Source organism: Pongo abelii, chromosome 1 (genome assembly GCF_028885655.2).
Source record: "Pongo abelii isolate AG06213 chromosome 1, NHGRI_mPonAbe1-v2.0_pri, whole genome shotgun sequence".
NCBI lineage: Eukaryota > Metazoa > Chordata > Mammalia > Primates > Hominidae > Pongo > Pongo abelii.
In genome coordinates, this window is record NC_071985.2 from 77,627,910 (window position 1) to 77,645,095 (window position 17,186).

The 17,186-nt window shown below is 40.7% G+C and overlaps 1 protein-coding gene across 1 annotated transcript in view; it reads right to left on the minus strand.

The window, feature by feature from the left end:
* The window catches only part of C1H1orf105 (chromosome 1 C1orf105 homolog), a 48,041-nt gene that overhangs the window by 27,718 nt on the left and 3,137 nt on the right, over positions 1-17,186 (minus strand). The gene's annotated exons all lie outside the window — the stretch shown is intronic.

Genomic DNA, 17,186 nt, shown 5'->3' on the forward strand with positions numbered 1-17,186 from the left:
CATGTCCAATGGAGACACCTGCTATTGTGCTGCATCTATTCACAGTTTGTGCCTAGCTTCAGACCTTTAGAATTCCAGATAGGATTCTAAAAGAAATCCCAATAACTGTATATCTGATTTTTAATATGAAATCTGACTTGTAAATTCTGTCTCAAGTTTAAATTAATCAGGCTAAAAACACATTTGCAGGCAACATAAGACTACTACTGTGCCCATCTGTCCTTAGCATGGGCACAATGATGGGACAATATTTGATGGCCGTTCAGGGTTATGGGGACTTTTCGGGAGGGGATATTGGGAAAAAGTCAGAATGGGAGGTTGAGTAGCAATTTGAGGGCTATGAATTTGGGCTCTATACTGTAGGTAATGGGGAGCAATCCAGTTTGTCTAAGGAGGAAATAAATTATCAAATCTTGGGCCACAACTGTTCTATGTCTCAGTTTTCATCTGTAAAGTGGGAATAAAAGTATCTACCTCTAGAATTGTGGTAAATGGGATACATGCAAAGTGCTTTGAAGAATGCCTGATACAAAGCACTATGTGTTAGCATCAGCACTATGTAATAGCTAGTACTAATGTATTAGGTGTTGTTTAAGCTGACATGTAAGAAAACCTGAAGAGAGCAGAGACAAGGTGCCAAATGCAGCAGGCACCTCCCAGGATAGCTGGTTATTCCTGTGGTAATTCATTTGTGGCAAGTTTCTATACCGTCCTTTTATCACTAGGAATTAATTTCAAATCAGAAATTTTGTCAAGGGAGTCGTATTCCAAAAAATAATGTTTTTATTTCTTTGAACATAAATTTCTCAAGAATGTCTGGGACATGACTTTGAACTAGTGTCTTCAGCTCTTGTCATGTCACATTCTTTTTCAGAGTTTTATTTGGACAGATGAATATTGTGTTTTGTGATAAAAAAAACTGGTGGTTTTCTGTAAGGTCAATTGGACTGCTTTCTATATCCAAGGACACTGGCCATTGAGGAGGAAAAGAGTTTCAGGGACTAACCTCTGAAGCCCAAAGCGTCTGTCCACTGCCTGCTCCTGGTTTGGGCTCGTGTCTCAATAGAGGCATGCCTCATAATTATTCTATAGTCCACATCAGGAACAGGGCTAGGTGTTGGTAGTTGAAGATAGTAAAGAGTTCTGTGAAATTGTAGTTTTTGTTTATATGTATTAATACATTTGTATTATTTGAATGCATTTGTGATTGTTAACTTTAGGGAACTCAGGTAGCAACCGTGCATATTGGTGACCAGAAAGTTTCTAAAACTTTCAAGAATAGTTTCTTGTTGGGATGACAATATGGCTGCACTATCATTTTCAGCTTTTCCCTGTCACACAGTATAGTATTTGGAGTCACTCAGTCCCTGATCTTACACAATTTGGTGGTTGTGGAAATTCATTGTGAAGGTGGTGGGAGACGGAGAGTTGTGGGATAGATGCAAGGATGAAGGGTGAGGCAGTAGACTTAATTTGGACAGAAAAGTTGTGGCTGTGGGGTGAAGGTTATTACAGCTAGAGTGAACAGTATGTGCCAGAGTGCACAGGACCTGATGCATCCTGGCAGTGGAGAATAGCACAGGACAAATGGGCTGTAGTGAGGGACTGAAATCTGAGAGTGCTGAATACTTTGCATTATTGTATCCTGTAGTCAGTGGCAAGTTAAGGGGTTTTGAAGAGAGATGTGATAAAACTAGATAGATAAATCATATATAAGTGTGTATATATAGTGTATATATAGACATGTACACACACACAAAGTGTGTATACCATTCACATATATGTGCACCAATATCTGTCTATATACAGGCATACCTTGGAGATACTGAGGTTCAGTTCCAGACCACTACAATAAAGCTAATATTACAATAAAACAAATCACATGAATTTTTTGTTTTCCAGTGTGTATAAAATTTATGCTTACATTATAATAAAGTCTATAAAGTGTGCAATCTCATGTTTAAAAAATATGCATACCCTAATTTAAAAATGCTTTCTTGCTAAAAATGCTAACAGTCATCTGAGCCTTCTGTGAATCAGAATCTTTTTGCTGGTGAGGGTCTTGCCTTGATGTTGATGGCTGCTGACATAAGGGTGGTAGGTGCTGAAGGCTGGGGTGGCTGTGGCAATTTCATAAAATAAGACAATAATGAAGTTTGCTGCATCTATCAACTCTTCCTTTCAAGAAAGATTTCTCTGTAGCACATGATGCTGTTTGATAGCATTTTACTCACAGTAGAACATCTTTCAAAATTGAGTCAGCCCTCTCAAACCCTGCCACTGCTTTATAACAATTTCATGTAATATTCTAAAAACATTGTTATTTCAACAAAAACAATGTTCACAGCATCTTCGTCAGAAGTAGATTTCATTTTGGGAAACCACTTTTCTTGCTACTCATAGTAATCAGTTTCTCATCTCTTCAGTTCTATCATACGATTGCAGCAGTTCAGTCACATCTTTACACACCACTTCTAGTTCTCTTGCTATTTCCACCACATCTGCAGTTATTTGCTCCGCTGAAGTCTCGAACCTCTCAGAGTAATTCATGAGGGTTGGAATCAACATCTTCCAAACTTCTGTTAATGTCGATATTTTGACCTCCTCTCACAAGTTACAAATGTTCTTAATGGCAATGCCTAGATCCATCAGAGGAATCACTATCTATGGCAGCTATAGCCTTACAAAATGTATTTCTTAATAAGACTTCAAAGTTAAAATTACTCTTTGAACCATGGACTTCAGAATGGATGCTGTGTTAGCAGGCATGGAAACAAATTTTAAATGAACAGTGATATTTTGAAAGGAATCTTTTTTTTTCTGAGCAGTAGGCTCAACACTCGGCTTAAAATATTCAGTATACCATGCTGTAAACAGATGTGCTGCTATCCATACTTTATTGTTTTACTTACAGAGCACGAGCAGAGTAGATTTCACATAATTTTCAAGGGCCCTGGGATTTTCAGAATGGTAAATGAGCACTGATGTCAAGTCACCAACTACATTAGCCCCTAACAAGAGAGTCAGCCTGTCCTTTGAAGCCAGACATTGACTTCTCCTCTTTAGCTATGAAAATCCTAGATGGCACCTTCCAATAGAAGGCTCTTTTATCTGCATTGAATATCTATTGCTGAGTGTAGCTACCTTTGTCAATGTGTTTTTTTTAGTAGAAATAAATCGTTTTTGTTTATTATTATTATTATTATACTTTAAGTTCTAGGGTACATGTGCACAAGGTGCAGGTTTGTTACATAGGTATACATTTGCCATGTTGGTTTGCTGTACCCATCAACTCGTCATTTACATTAGGTATTTATCCTAATGCTATCCCTCTGCCCTCCCCCCACCCCCTGGCAGGCCCCAGTGTGTGATGTTCCCCACCCTGTGTCAAAGTGTTCTCATTGTTCAATTCCCACCTATGAGTGAGAACATGTGGTGTTTGGTTTTCTGTCCTTGTGATAGCTTGCTGAGAATGATGGTTTCCAGCTTCATCCATGTCCCTGCAAAGGACATGAACTCATCCTTTTTTATGGCTACATAGTATTCTATGGTGTATATGTACCACATTTTCATAATCCAGTCTATCATTGATGGACATTTGGGTTGGTTCCAAGTCTTTGCTATTTTGAATAGTGCTGCAATAAACATACGTGTGCATGTGTCTTTATAGTAGCATGATTTATAATCCTTTGGGTATATACCCAGTAATGGGATGGCTGGGTCAAATGGTATTTCTAGCTCTAAATCCTTGAAGAATCGCCACACTGACTTCCACAATGGTTGAACTAATTTACACTCCCACCAGCAGTGTAAAAGTGTTATTTCTCCACATCCTGTCCAGCATCTGTTGTTTCCTGACTTTTTAATGATCACCATTCTAACTGGTGTGAGATGGTATCTCATTGTGATTTTGATTTGCATTTCTCTGATGACCAGTGATGATGAGCATTTTTTCATATGTGTGTTGGCTGCACAGATGTCTTCTTCTGAGAAGTGTCTGTTCGTATCCTTTGCCCACTTTTTGATGGGGTTGTTTTTTCTTGTAAATTTGTTTAAGTTCTTTGTAGATTCTGGATATTAGCCCTTTGTCAGATGGGTAGATTGCAAAACTTTTCTCCCATGCTGTAGGTTGCCTGTTCACTCTGATGGTAGTTTCTTTTGCCATGCAGAAGCTCTTTAGTTTAATTAGATCCCATTTGTCTATTTTGGCTTTTGTTGCCGTTGCTTTTGGTGTTTTAGTCATGAAGTCCTTGCCCATGCCTATATCCTGAATGATATTGCCTAGGTTTCTTCTAGGGTTTTTATGGTTTTAGATCTAAGATTTAAGTCTTTAATCCATCTTGAATTAATTTTTGTGTAAGGTGTAAGGAAGGGATCCAGTTTCAGCTTTCTACCTATGGCTAGCCAGTTTTCCCAGCACCATTTATTAAATAGGGAATCCTTTCTGCATTGCTTGTTTTGGTCAGGTTTGTCAAAGATCAGATGGTTGTAGATGTGTGGTGTTATTTCTGAGGACTCTGTTCTGTTCCATTGGTCTATATCTCTGTTTTGGTACCAGTACCATGCTGTTTTGGTTACTGTAGCCTTGTAGTATAATTTGAAGTCAGGTAGGGCGATGCCTCCAACTTTGTTCTTTTTACTTAGGATTGTCTTGGCAATGCATGCTCTTTTTTTGGTTCCATATAAACTTTAAAGTAGTTTTTTCCAATTCTGTGAAGAAAGTCATTGGTAGCTTAATGGAGATTGCATTGAATCTATTATCTTGGGCAGTATGGCCATTTTCATGATACTGATTCTTCCTATCCATGAACATGGAATGTTCTTCCATTTGTTTGTGTCCTCTTTTATTTTGTTGAGCAGTGATTTGTAGTTCTTCTTGAAGAGGTCCTTCACATCCCTTGTAAGTTGGATTCCTAGGTGTTTTATTCTCTTTGTAGCAATTGTGAATGGGAGTTCACTCATGATTTGACTCTGTTTGTCTGTTATTGGTGTATAGGAATGCTTGTGATTTTTGCACATTGATTTTGTATCTTGAGACTTTGCTGAAGTTACTTATTAGCTTAAGGAGATTTTGGGCTGAGATGATGGGGTTTTCTAAATATACAATCATGTCATCTGGAAACAGGGACAATTTGACTTCCTCTTTTCCTAATTGAATACCCTTTATTTCTTTCTCTTGCCTGATTGCCCTGGCCAGAACTTCCAACACTATGCTGAATAGGAGTGGTGAGAGGGCATCCTTGTCTTGTGCCAGTTTTCAAAGGGAATGCTTCCAGTTTCTGCCCATTCAGTATGATATTGGTTGTGGGTTTGTCATGAGTAGCTCTTATTATTTTGAGATACGTTCCATCAATACCTAGTTAAGAGTTTTTAGCATGAAGGGCTGTTGAATTTTGTCGAAGAACTTTTCTGCATTTATTGAGATAACTTTGTGGTTTTTGTTGTTGGTTCTGTTTATGTGATGGATTACGTTTATTGATTTGCATATGTTGAACCAGCCTTGCATCCCAGGGATGAAGCCAACTTGATCGTGGTGGATACGCTTTTTGATATGCTGCTGGATTCGGTTTGCCAGTATTTTATTGAGGATTTTTGCATCGACGTTCATCAGGGATATTGGCCTAAAGTTCTCTTTTTTGTGTGTTTCTGCCAGGCTTTGGTATCAGGATGATGCTGGCCTCATAAAATGAGTTAGGGAGGATTCCTTCTTTTTCTATTGATTGGAATAGTTTCAGAAGGAAAGGTACCAGCTCCTCTTTGTACCTCTGGTAGAATTCGGCTGTGAATCCGTCTGGTCCTGGACTCTTTTTGGTTGGTAGGCTATTAGTTATTTCCTCAATTTCAGAGCTTGTTATTGGTCTAGTCAGAGATTCAGCTCTTTCCTCGTTTAGTTGTGGGAGGGTGTATGTGTCCAGGAATTTATCCATTTTTTCTGGATTTTCTAGTTTATTTGCATACAGGTGTTTATAGTATTCTCTGATGGTAGTTTGTATTTCTGTGGGATCGGTGGTGATATCCCCTTTATCATTTTTTATTGCATCTATTTGATTCTTCTCTCTTTTCTTCTTTATTAGTCTTGCTAGCGGTCTATCAATTTTGTTGATCTTTTCAAAAAACCAGCTCCTGGATTCATTGACTTTTTGAAGGGTTTTTTATGTCTCTATCTCCTTCAGTTCTGCTCTGATCTTAGTTATTTCTTGCCTTCTGCTAGCTTTTGAATTTGTTTGCTTTTGCTTCTCTAGTTCTTTTAATTGTGATGTTAGGGTGTCGATTTTAGATCTTTCCTGCTTTGTCTTGTGGGCATTTAGTGCTATAAATTTCCCTCTACATACTGCTTTAAATGCATCCCAGAGATTCTGGTATGTTGTGTCTTTGTTCTCATTGGTTTCAAAGAGCATCTTTATTTCTGCCTTCATTTCATTATTTAACCAGTAGTCATTCAGGAGCAGGTTGTTCAGTTTCCATGTAGTTGTGTGGCTTTAAGTGAGTTTCTTAATCCTGAGTTCTAATTTGATAGCACTGTGGTCTGAGAGACAGTTTGTTGTGATTTCTGTTCTTTACATTGGCTGAGGAGTGCTTTACTTCCAACTATGTGGTCAATATTAGAATAAGTGCGACGTGGTGCTGAGAAGAATGTATATTTTGTTGATGTGGGGTGGAGAGTTTTGTAGATGTCTATTAGGTCTGCTTGGTGCAGGGCTGAGTTCAATCCTGGATATCCTTGTTAACATTTTGTCTCGTTGATCTGTCTAATATTTACAGTGGGGTGTTAAAGTCTCCCATTATTATTGTGTTGGAGTCTAAGCCTCTTTGTAGGTCTCTAAGGACTTGCTTTATGAATCTGGGTGCTCTTGTATTGGGTGCATATATATTTAGGATAGTTAGCTCTTCTTGTTGAATTGATCCCCTTACCATTATGTAATGGCCTTGTCTCTTTTGATCTTTGTTGGTTTAAAGTCTGTTTTATCAGAGACTAGGATTGCAACCCCAGCTTTTTTTTTGCTTTCCATTTGCTTGGTAGGTCTTCCTCCATCCTTTGATTTTGAGCCCATGGGTCTCCTGAATATGGCACACTGATGGATCTTGACTGTTTATCCAATTTGCCAGTCTGTGTCTTTTAATTGGGGCATTTAGATCATTTACATTTAAAGTTAATATTGTTATGTGTTAATTTGATCCTGTGATTGTGATGTTAGCTGGATATTTTGCCTGTTAATTGATGCAGTTTCTTCCTAGCATCGATGATCTTTACAATCTGGCATGTTTTCGCAGTGGCTGGTACCGGTTGTTCTTTCCATGTTTAGTGCTTCCTTCAGCAGCTCTTGGTAAGGGAGGCCTGGTGGTGACAAAATTTCTCAGCATTTGCTTGTCTGTAAAGGATTTTATTTCTCCTTCACTTATGAAGCTTAGTTTGGCTGGATATGAAGTTATGGGTTGAAAATTCTTTTCTTTAAGAATGTTGAATATTGGCCCCCACTCTCTTCTGGCTTGTAGGGTTTCTGCTGAGCGATCCGTTGTTAGTCTGATGTGCTTCCCTTTGTGGGTAAGCTGACCTTTCTTTCTGGCTGCCCTTAACATTTTTTCCTTCATGTCAACCTTAGTGAATCTGACAGTTATGTGTCTTGGGGTTGCTCTTCTCAAGGGGTATCTTTGTGGTGTTCTCTGCATATCCTGAATTTGAATGTTGGCCTGCCTTGCTAGGCTGGATAATATCCTGAAGAGTGTTTTCCAACTTGGTTCCATTCTCCCCATCACTTTCAGGTACACCAATCAAACGTAGATTTGGTCTTTTCACATAGTCCCATATTTCTTGGAGGCATTGTTTGTTTCTTTTTACTCTTTTTTCTCGAAACTTGTCTTCTTGTTTTATTTCATTAATTTGATCTTCAATCACTGATACCTTTTCTTCTACTTGATCAAATCGGCTATTGAAGCTTGTACATGCATCACGTAGTTCTCCTGCCATGGTTTTCAGCTCCATCAGGTCATTTAAGGTCTTCTCTACGCTGTTTATTCTAGTTAACCATTCGTCTATCCTTTTTTCAAGGTTTTTAACTTCCTTGCGATTGGTTAGAACATGCTTCTTTAGCTCAGAAAAGTTTATTATTATTGACGTTCTGAAGCCTACTTCTGTCAACTCATCAAAGTCATTCTCTGTCCAGCTTTGTTCCATTGCTGGCGAGGAGCTGCGATCCTTTGGAGGAGAAGAGGCGCTCTGGTTTTTAGAATTTTCAGGTTTTCTTCTCTAGTTTCTCCCCATCTTTGTGGTTTTATTTACCTTTCGTGTTTGATGTTGGTGACCTACAGATGGGGTTTTGGTGTAGATGTCCTTTTTGTTGATGTTGATGCTATTCCTTTCTGTTTGTTAGTTTTCCTTCTAACAATCAGGTCCCTCAGCTGCAGGTCTGTTGGAGTTTGCTGGAGGTCCACTCCAGACCCTGTTTGCCTGGGTATCACCAGCGGAGGCTGCAGAACAGCAAATGTTGCAGAACAGCAAACATTGCTGCCTGATCCTTCCTCTGGAATCTTCGTCCCAGAGAGGCACCCACCTGTATGAGGTGTCAGTCGGCCCCTACTGGGAGGTGTCTCCCAGTTAGGCTACATGGGGGTCAGGGACCCAATTGAGGAGGCAGTCTGTCCATTCTTAGAGTTCAAACGCTGTGCTGGGAGAACCACTGCTCTCTTCAGAGCTGTCAGACAGGGATGTTTAAGTTTGCAGAAGTTGTCTGCTCACTTTTGTTCAGCTATGTCCTGCCTACAAAGATGGAGTCTATTGAGGCAGTAGGCCTTGCTGAGCTGCAGTGGCCTCCACCCAGTTTGAGCTTCCCGGCTGCTTTGTTTACCTACTCAAGCCTCAGCGATGGCAGACGCCCCTCCCCCAGCCAGGCTGCCGCCTCACAGTTTGATCTCAGACTGCTGTGCTAGCAGTGAGCAAGGCCCCATGGGCATGGGACCCTCCAAGCCAAGCACGAGAGAGAATCTCCTTGTCTGCCGTTTGCTAAGACCTTGGGAAAAGCACAGTGTTTGGGGCAGGAGTGTCCTGTTTTTCCAGGTGCAGTCTGTCACGGCTTCCCTTGGCTAGGAAAGGGAAATCCCCCAACCCCTTGCACTTCCCTGGTGAGGCAATGCCCCGCCCTGCTTCGGCTCGCCCTCCGTGGACTGTACCCACTGTCCAACCAGGCCCAGTGAGATGAACCAGATACCTCAGTTGGAAATGCAGAAATCATCTGTCTTCTGCATTGATCACGCCGGGAGCTGCAGACTGGAGCTTTTCCTATTTGGCCATCTTGGAATGGAAGCCTGCATCAATGTTCTTAGCTAGATCTTCTGGATAACTTGCAGCTTCTATATCAGCACTTGCTGCTTTAGTTTGCACTTTTATGTTGCAGAGATGGCTGCTTTCCTTAAACCTCATGAATCAACCTCTCTTAGTTTCAAACCTTTCTTCTGCAGCTTCCTCTCCTCTCTCAGCCTTTGTTAAATTGAGAAGAGTTAGGGCCTTGTTGTGGTTTATGCTTTGGCCTAAGGGAATGTTGTGACTGGTTCAGTCTTTTATACAGACCGCTAGAACTTTATCTGTATTAACAATAAGGCTGTTTTAGTTTCTTATCATGGGAGTACCACTTTTAATTTCCTTCAATAACTTTTTATTTGCATTCACAACTTGGCTGTTTGTCACAAGAGGCCTGGCTTTCAGCCTGTCTCGGCTTTTGACATGCGTTCCTCACTAAGCTTAATCATTTCTACTTTTGATTTAAAACGAGAGATGTGTGACTCTTCCTTTCACTTAAACAGTTAAAAGCCATTGCAGGGTTATTAGTTGGCTTAATTTTGTTACTGTTGTGTCTCAGAAATAGGGAGGCCCAAGAAGAGGAAGAAAGACAGGGAAGAGCTGGTCAATGGAGCAGTCAGAACACACACACATTTATCCACTAAGTTTGCCCTCTTATATGGGTATAGTTTGTGGTACCCCAAAACAATTACAATGGTAACATCAAAGATCACTGATCACAGATCAGCATAACAGATATGATAATAAAGTTTGAAATATTGTCGTAATTACCAAAATGTGACACAGGAACACGAAGTGAGCACATGCAATTGGACCAATGGCACTGACAGACTTGCTTAACACAAGGTTGCCACAAATCTTCAATTTGTAAAAAATGCTGTATCTGGCTGGGCGCAATGGCTCACACCTGCAATTTCAGCACTTTGGGAGGCTGAGGTGGGAAAATTGCTTGAACCCAGGAGTTTGAGACGAGCCTGGGCAACAAAATGAGACTCCTGTCTCTACAAAAAATTTAAGAAATTAACTGGAGGTGGTGGTGCATGCCTGTGGTCCCAGCTGCACGAGAAGCTAAGGCAGGCAGATCTTGAGCCCAGGAGGTCGAGAATGCAGTGAGCTGTGTTCACATCACTGCACTCCAGCATAGGCAACAAAGCAAGACCCTGTCTCAAAAATAAATAAAAAAAGGTTTAAGAAAAATTGCAAATAAAAAATTCATTAAATGTTCTGTTAAGAAAATGTCAAGCAATCCAGAGCTCTTAACTGCTGCCATCAAAAGGATGATGAGGCTCACCTGTGGCATGCCTCTTTGGGGGCTGCTGGCACAGGGATTCAGGCCTAGAAAACAATTGGTATAAAGTAGTATGACAGTTGTGGTGGGAAGTTACTCATCACTTAAATTCAGTGATCTAGTCAGTCTCTTACATTTAAACCACACTGAAAGGGTGCAAGTAGAATATGAATGATTTAGAGTTTTAGAGAATACTGTGGTGTGTGTGGGAAAGGGGGAAGGGTGAGGAGGAAAAGTTTACAGTAGCATTGGAATTAAATCCCAACCTGCCAAATACTTGCCAGTGTAAGAAGCTGTCTGCCCTTCTCCCTCTGCACCCCTTCCTCCCAGCTCTGCTTCTTATCACTCTAAGTTACAGGTAAGGCTGGAGGGTGGTGTGGCAAGTGAGACCAAGGAGAGAGGAATGGGGAGGCAGCTTTGCTCACCCTTCTAAAATGGTGCCAAGGATTAAAGTTGGTATGGAAGGGATTAAGAAGAGGTAGAGTAATAGGATGACAGGTGCACTTTATTTTGTGGTGTGATGCCCCTGATTTATGATTGGCATGTAACTAGAAGGCACGTGCATCTGGCTGTAGCAACATGCCTGGTGTTCTGTGTGGAGATTGTATTGGTGTCAGTAAACTTTTGAGAAATACTTTGGGCAGCTGGGTTACATTGTGGATTTAATAATTCATACCAAGCATATAGAGGATGCATATTGAGCCATCATTTACATCCTCCAAGCCAAAGGCTCAAGGACAAGAAAAAGAAAACAAGTCAGCAGAGGGCATCAGTTACACAGTTATACAAAATTTCAAACCCATTGTATTTAGGGAAACAGGGCTGAGACACAGTGCCATCTTGTGGAAGTTATTGATTTCCCTTTTTATAAGAGATGCAATTAAGAGTCTTGAAATTCTTGCTGAATTGTGGTTTGGGAAATAACTACACCTGAATTAATGAGTCTGAGGTCTCCATAAATTCAGGAGGTAAATAGCATACTGGGGTTTGATAAATAATAGCACCTGTATTTTAGAGCACCAATGTGTGCTAGGTAACGTGCTATGCACGTTGTATATGTGTGTGTGTATATATTTGTATTTACTTCTCACAACGATCCTGTAAGAGGTTTTATTTCCATTTCACAGTTGAGACTGAGACTCAGAGTGGGTTAAGTATTGCCTAAGGCTATGTTGCCAACTTGGGCTAATACTTTGCTTTTCTTACACAAAGCCCGTGCTTGTGCCTGAATGGAACCCAGGACTGAAGGATAATGGTAGGCAGTTGCTTTCAATGGTTTGTCAAATTCCTCATCATTCCCTTATCTCTTATTCTCTTCCCCCAATATCCAACAGTATCCCCCAAAATCCAACAAAATATTTAGTGTCTACATAGGCCTCCCTCTACTCACCTTCTACCATTCAGATTTTTATAATGTGTGGCTTCAGGAATTTATTGTCAATAAATATTTTTTGAGTACTTACTGTATGACAAATACTGTTCTGTGTGCTTGGAATATATCTATAAATAAAAAGGACAAAAGTTCTTGACCTAGTAGAGCTGACATAGCAGGAGGAGACAGATAATAAACGTAAATGGAAGATATTAAGTGCTATGGAAAAAAGAAAAAAGTGGCATAGCATTAAATAAAGAGGTCAGAGTAGGTCTCATGGGAAAGGTAACATTTTACCAAAGGCTTGAAGGAAGTGAGGGAGTAATTCAGATTCCCTGGGGAAGAGCATCCCAGTCAGAGGGAAAAGCTGCAGAGGAAAGAGCTGCTACAAAACCTTTGGGCAGAAGAATACCTGGCGTGTGTGGGGAATAGCAAGGAGTAGCTGAAGTGGAGTGAGCAACAGAAGATGAGGTCGTAGAGGTAACATGTGAAGCTAGATTGTGTATGACATTGTAAGCTACTAGCTTAGGCTTTTAGTCTGAGGTGGGAGCCATTGGAGGGTCATGGAGAAAAAGAAGATACATATTTTGAAAGGCTCATTCTGGTTGCTGTAGGGCAAGAGTAGACACAGGAAGAGGCATTTGGAGGCTTTTGCAGTAATCCAAGCAAGGGATAATGGTGGCTCAAAACAGAGGATGGCAGAGGAAGTGGTGGAAAATAGTCACGTTCTATATATAATTTGAAAGTAAAGCCAGTGGGGCTACCTGATGTAGGGTGTGAAAGAAAGAGAAGAGTTATAAATTAAGGTTTTTCCCCTGAACAAACTGAAATATGGATATGCCGTTAACTGAAGTGGGGGCAGAGGGATGGTAACTGGAGATTTTTGGGAGGAAGATTAGAAGTTTAGTTTGGTACACGTGGGATAGGAAATGTCTTGAAGACATTCAGCCTGAAATGTTGAGTAGGGAATATAGGAAATATGACCTTGGAGTTTGAGAGAGATGTATGAAATTCAGATATAAATTTGGGATTTGTTGGCAATATAAATGATATTTAATGCTGTGAGACTGAATGAGATCACCAAGGAAATGGTTATAGACAGAGAAGAGGACCAAGAACTCCAAAGTAAAATGTTGAGGCAAAGAAGAAGCAAAAAGATTTTGACAGCAAAACCACTGAGGCAGGGGAAAAGCAAGAGAGTTCTGCGTCCTGGAAACCAAGTGCTGAATGTGTCTCCAGAGAGAGTGGGTGATCAAATGTGATCAGATAAAAACATGATAAAGCAAGTAAGACAGCTGAAAATTGACCTTTACATTTAAAAGAGCAGGTTTTTTGTTGGAGTGCTGCGAATAAAAACCTGTTTGGTGTGGGTTTAAGAGAAAATAGAAGAGAAATTTAGCAGGAAGTACAGACAGCTTTATAGTTTTGCTTCAAAGGGGAGCCAGGAAATAGGACAGAAACTGAAAGGGAAAGTGAAGACCAAAAAAAGATAGCATGTTTGTACCCTGATTGAAATGAAATGGTAGAGAGTTGATAGTTGATGGTGTGAGAGAGGGAAGAATTGCTGGGGAAATATTCTGGAGTACATAAGTGCACAAGTGCAAAGCCTGGCTTTCGACAAGGGCAGGGATGGTTGATCTATGGGAACAAGTGGGAAGACAGAGTAGATGAATACCAATATTAGTAAATGGGTAGATGAGGTAATGAGATTCTTTGGGAGTTCTTTTCTGATTGCTTCAATTTTCTCAGGAAGTTGGAGGCAAGGAATCAGCTGAGATTGAGGATAGGGGAGTGAGAGAAAAGGTGTAAAACAACTTAGGACATTGGGAGAGTGAATGAACAAGGGATGCTTAGTGTAATTTCTTGGCAGTATTAAGGGCTCACTTGAATATGGTGGTGATTAATTTAAAGTGAAACCAGTTATCCTGGCTTTGTTCTTTACTTGTGTGTGTGCTTTCCAGACCATGTACAGTTACATGGGTGCAAACCGGAGTAGGCAGAGAGTTAGATTTACCCAGAATGGTGGTTTTAACAAATTGAGAGAAGGGCAAGGGAGACAGGTATATATGCATGGGCATGATGACAATGATTGACCATTCAATTTAAGTTGGGTAAGGAGAGTGAACCTTAAGAAGGGTGAAGGACAGAGGGCTGAGGGACAGCATAAAGGTCAATAGATTGAAGATCCAAGAGATTAAAACAATAGAAGTAGGCTAGAAAGATAGGATATAGAGATGAGAGAGTAGGGAAAGACAAGGTTTTAATTTTGGAAATGAGTAGCTGAGATGGAGTGGAGAGCAAGATCATTGCAAGATCTCACTACTTAGCACTCAAGTAGAAGAAAAAAAAATGATCATTGAAAGAGTGAAGTCAAGAAAATGAGAGGCAGGGTGAGGGTGGATTACCAAGAAGCATATGAAAATCCCCAAGAATTAAAACAGGAGTATCACTGGTGGGAGTGACATTGAAACAGGAGCTGAAATCATCAAGAAATAAGGGAGAATGAATTGGGCATTGGTAGTTAAAAGCAACACATAGGGTCATATAGATAGTGCTATAATCTGATGCCATGAGGTTCAAAGCTGGGGGTTTTAGTGAGGAGGAAAGAAGAATGGTCTGAAAACAAAACAAAAAATGAGGATAACTACCCCACTTCAGGCTCAGCAGTGTGAGGGCTGTGGGAGACAAGCTGTCACCTTTTGAAAAGGATGCAGGGGAGGCAGTCCTTTTAGAGAAACTCTGGTTTGTTAGAGTAAGATTGTGAAGTGCATATCCAGAGAATAGGTTGAAGATACAGGGAATTTTGTTGATCATGGGCAGTGAATTATAGAGGAGACAGTGGAAGGGTTACGGAAGTTTGGGAGAGATGGGAAGACAGAATAGGAACATACAGAACTGCATGGAAATTAGCGTGGAGAGTGGCCTAGAATCCAGGGGTTCTTGGATGATTGACACAGGCTGGGATAAAAGGTTAATGATGTAAGTTCCAGTAAGTGTAAGGCAGATAGTAGTAGTGAGCGTGTGAGTGGGTGGGTAGGGAGGGGTGAATTTTGGGGGCTTCCTTTTCACCTTGAAGGAGATGTGTTCTCAGAGTGTAGGCCTTTTCACATCCTCATAAGCACATTATTGCTCACTAATGGGATTAATGTGCTAGTTCTCTGGGTTATGTGCATTTTGACAAGGACCTTTTGGGGATAATGTCACAAACCTCCTCAGAACAGTGCAAACTTCTAATAGCGAGCAGTGTCATTGTAGTGCTCTAAAAATTTTGATTTTGGGCAAAGTGATCAGAGCTTAGGTGAGAGCCAGGGTTTGACCAACACTCTGTGGAAGGTCGGGCCTGATAAGGCATACTCCTTTGGCCACCAAGAGGGCTCAGCTGCAGGGGAGAGGCAGATTAGAAACAGCTGAAGGCTTGTTGGGCATGCTAGCTTAGACCACGCCTATACTTTTTGCTTTTTTTCCTTTCGTAACTCACAGATGCCATCAATGTTGGTTTGTTTAACTTGGCGAACAATAACTATCATCAAAAAGTTAAAACATCATTTTCCTCCTGGTATATTACTGTGATTAATGAGATAATTCCCCAGAGGTGGGGTAGTCAGGAAGCAGCCATTTCCCAATTGGCTGGCATATGCTCAGCACCACAAGTCTGGCAACACTATTTGGTGCTGCCTCCTTATGCCCATCAGGTAATGCTGGGGTAAAAGTACCCATGGAAAGGGCTTAGAAAGACAAATGGCCTTTTCTGCCACCAAATGGAACCAACTGGCATTGAGAATCAAGTAACATCCAGTATGATCCTAAGGTCTTCTGTCCTAAACAGACTAGCTCTGTAATTCTTTGACCATAATACTATTAGGATGATGGAACAAATTGATTTTACCAATGCTGAGGTCCCTCAGGCTCCCACGAAACCTGGCTCAAGAGGAGCTGCTTCTACTTTACAAGCTCTGTTGGCTCACTGCTCGCCACTCCAGGCTGGCCCTGTGGCCTTGTGCTGGGCCCGAGTGACATTTGGACTCTGGTCAGTGAGAACACTGTGGGCTTCACACTCTTTTTAAGTTGCAAAATAAATAGATCTTTAAGGCATTGAGCAGATTTTGTGGATGTAGCTGAGAATATTTTTGTCTTTAAAAGAAAAAAAAAGAGGCAGAAGGAATCATCTCTTTGACTCTAACTTGCTCTCCATTGCCTTCTGAATGTACCCTCAGAGATAAGAACAAGGAGGCTGGGCACGGTGGCTCACACCTGTAAACCCAGCACTTTGGGAGACTGAGGTGGGCAGATCACTTGAGGTCAGGAGTTTAAGACCAGCCTGGCCAACATTGTGAAACCCCATCTCTACTAAAAATACAAAAATTAGCCGGGTGTGGTGGCAGGCACTTGTAGTCCCAGCTACTCTGGAGGCTAAGGCATGAGAATCGCTTGAACCCGGGAGGCGGAGGTGGCAGTGAGCCGGGATCGAGCCACTGCACTCCAGCGTGGGTGACAGAGCGAGACTCCATCTCAGAAAACAAAATAAAAAAGAGAGAGAAGGGAATATAACCCTTAAAAGCCTGAGAGGCTAATTTTTCGATAATGTTATGTAGAACATCAAAATACTTTGTTAGTAGCTGTTTTGAGAGGCAGAACCCACATTAGTGACTTCTTGGTTACTGCCTTGCAAATCCTTAAGTCTCTTTGGTCTTCTATGGCTTGCTTAGGCTTTCTTTATTATCTACTCATGGCTCATGTTCATGAGGTTCATTGAAGATGTGAACTGGGGCTGAAAATTGGGATGTGACATAATGTACGATAAAACTTGATTTGATTAAAAACTGAGTATGGGAGTAGGAGTTTATAGTGTTGACTCATCCAATAGCCTGCCACCTAGTCTGATCTTAATATGTTGACAGTATTTAGATTCAATAGTAACTTGTAGCATCAAAAACAATAACAAAAATATATACAGTGGTATATATTTGTAGCTGACATACAATGGTTCAACTTGGAATTATTCTTCTGTCCCCTCTATATATTTTCAAGCAGCCTGGCTTCAAGCTCACTAATTCTTTCTTCTGCTTGATCAGTTCTGCTAAGAGCGTCTGATGGATGCATCCTTCAGTATGTCAATGGCATTTTTCAACTCCAGAATTTCTGCTTGATTCTTTTTAATTATTTCAATTTCTTTGTTAAATTTATTTGATAGAATTCTGAATTCTCCCTCACTGTGTTATCTTGAATTTTTTTGA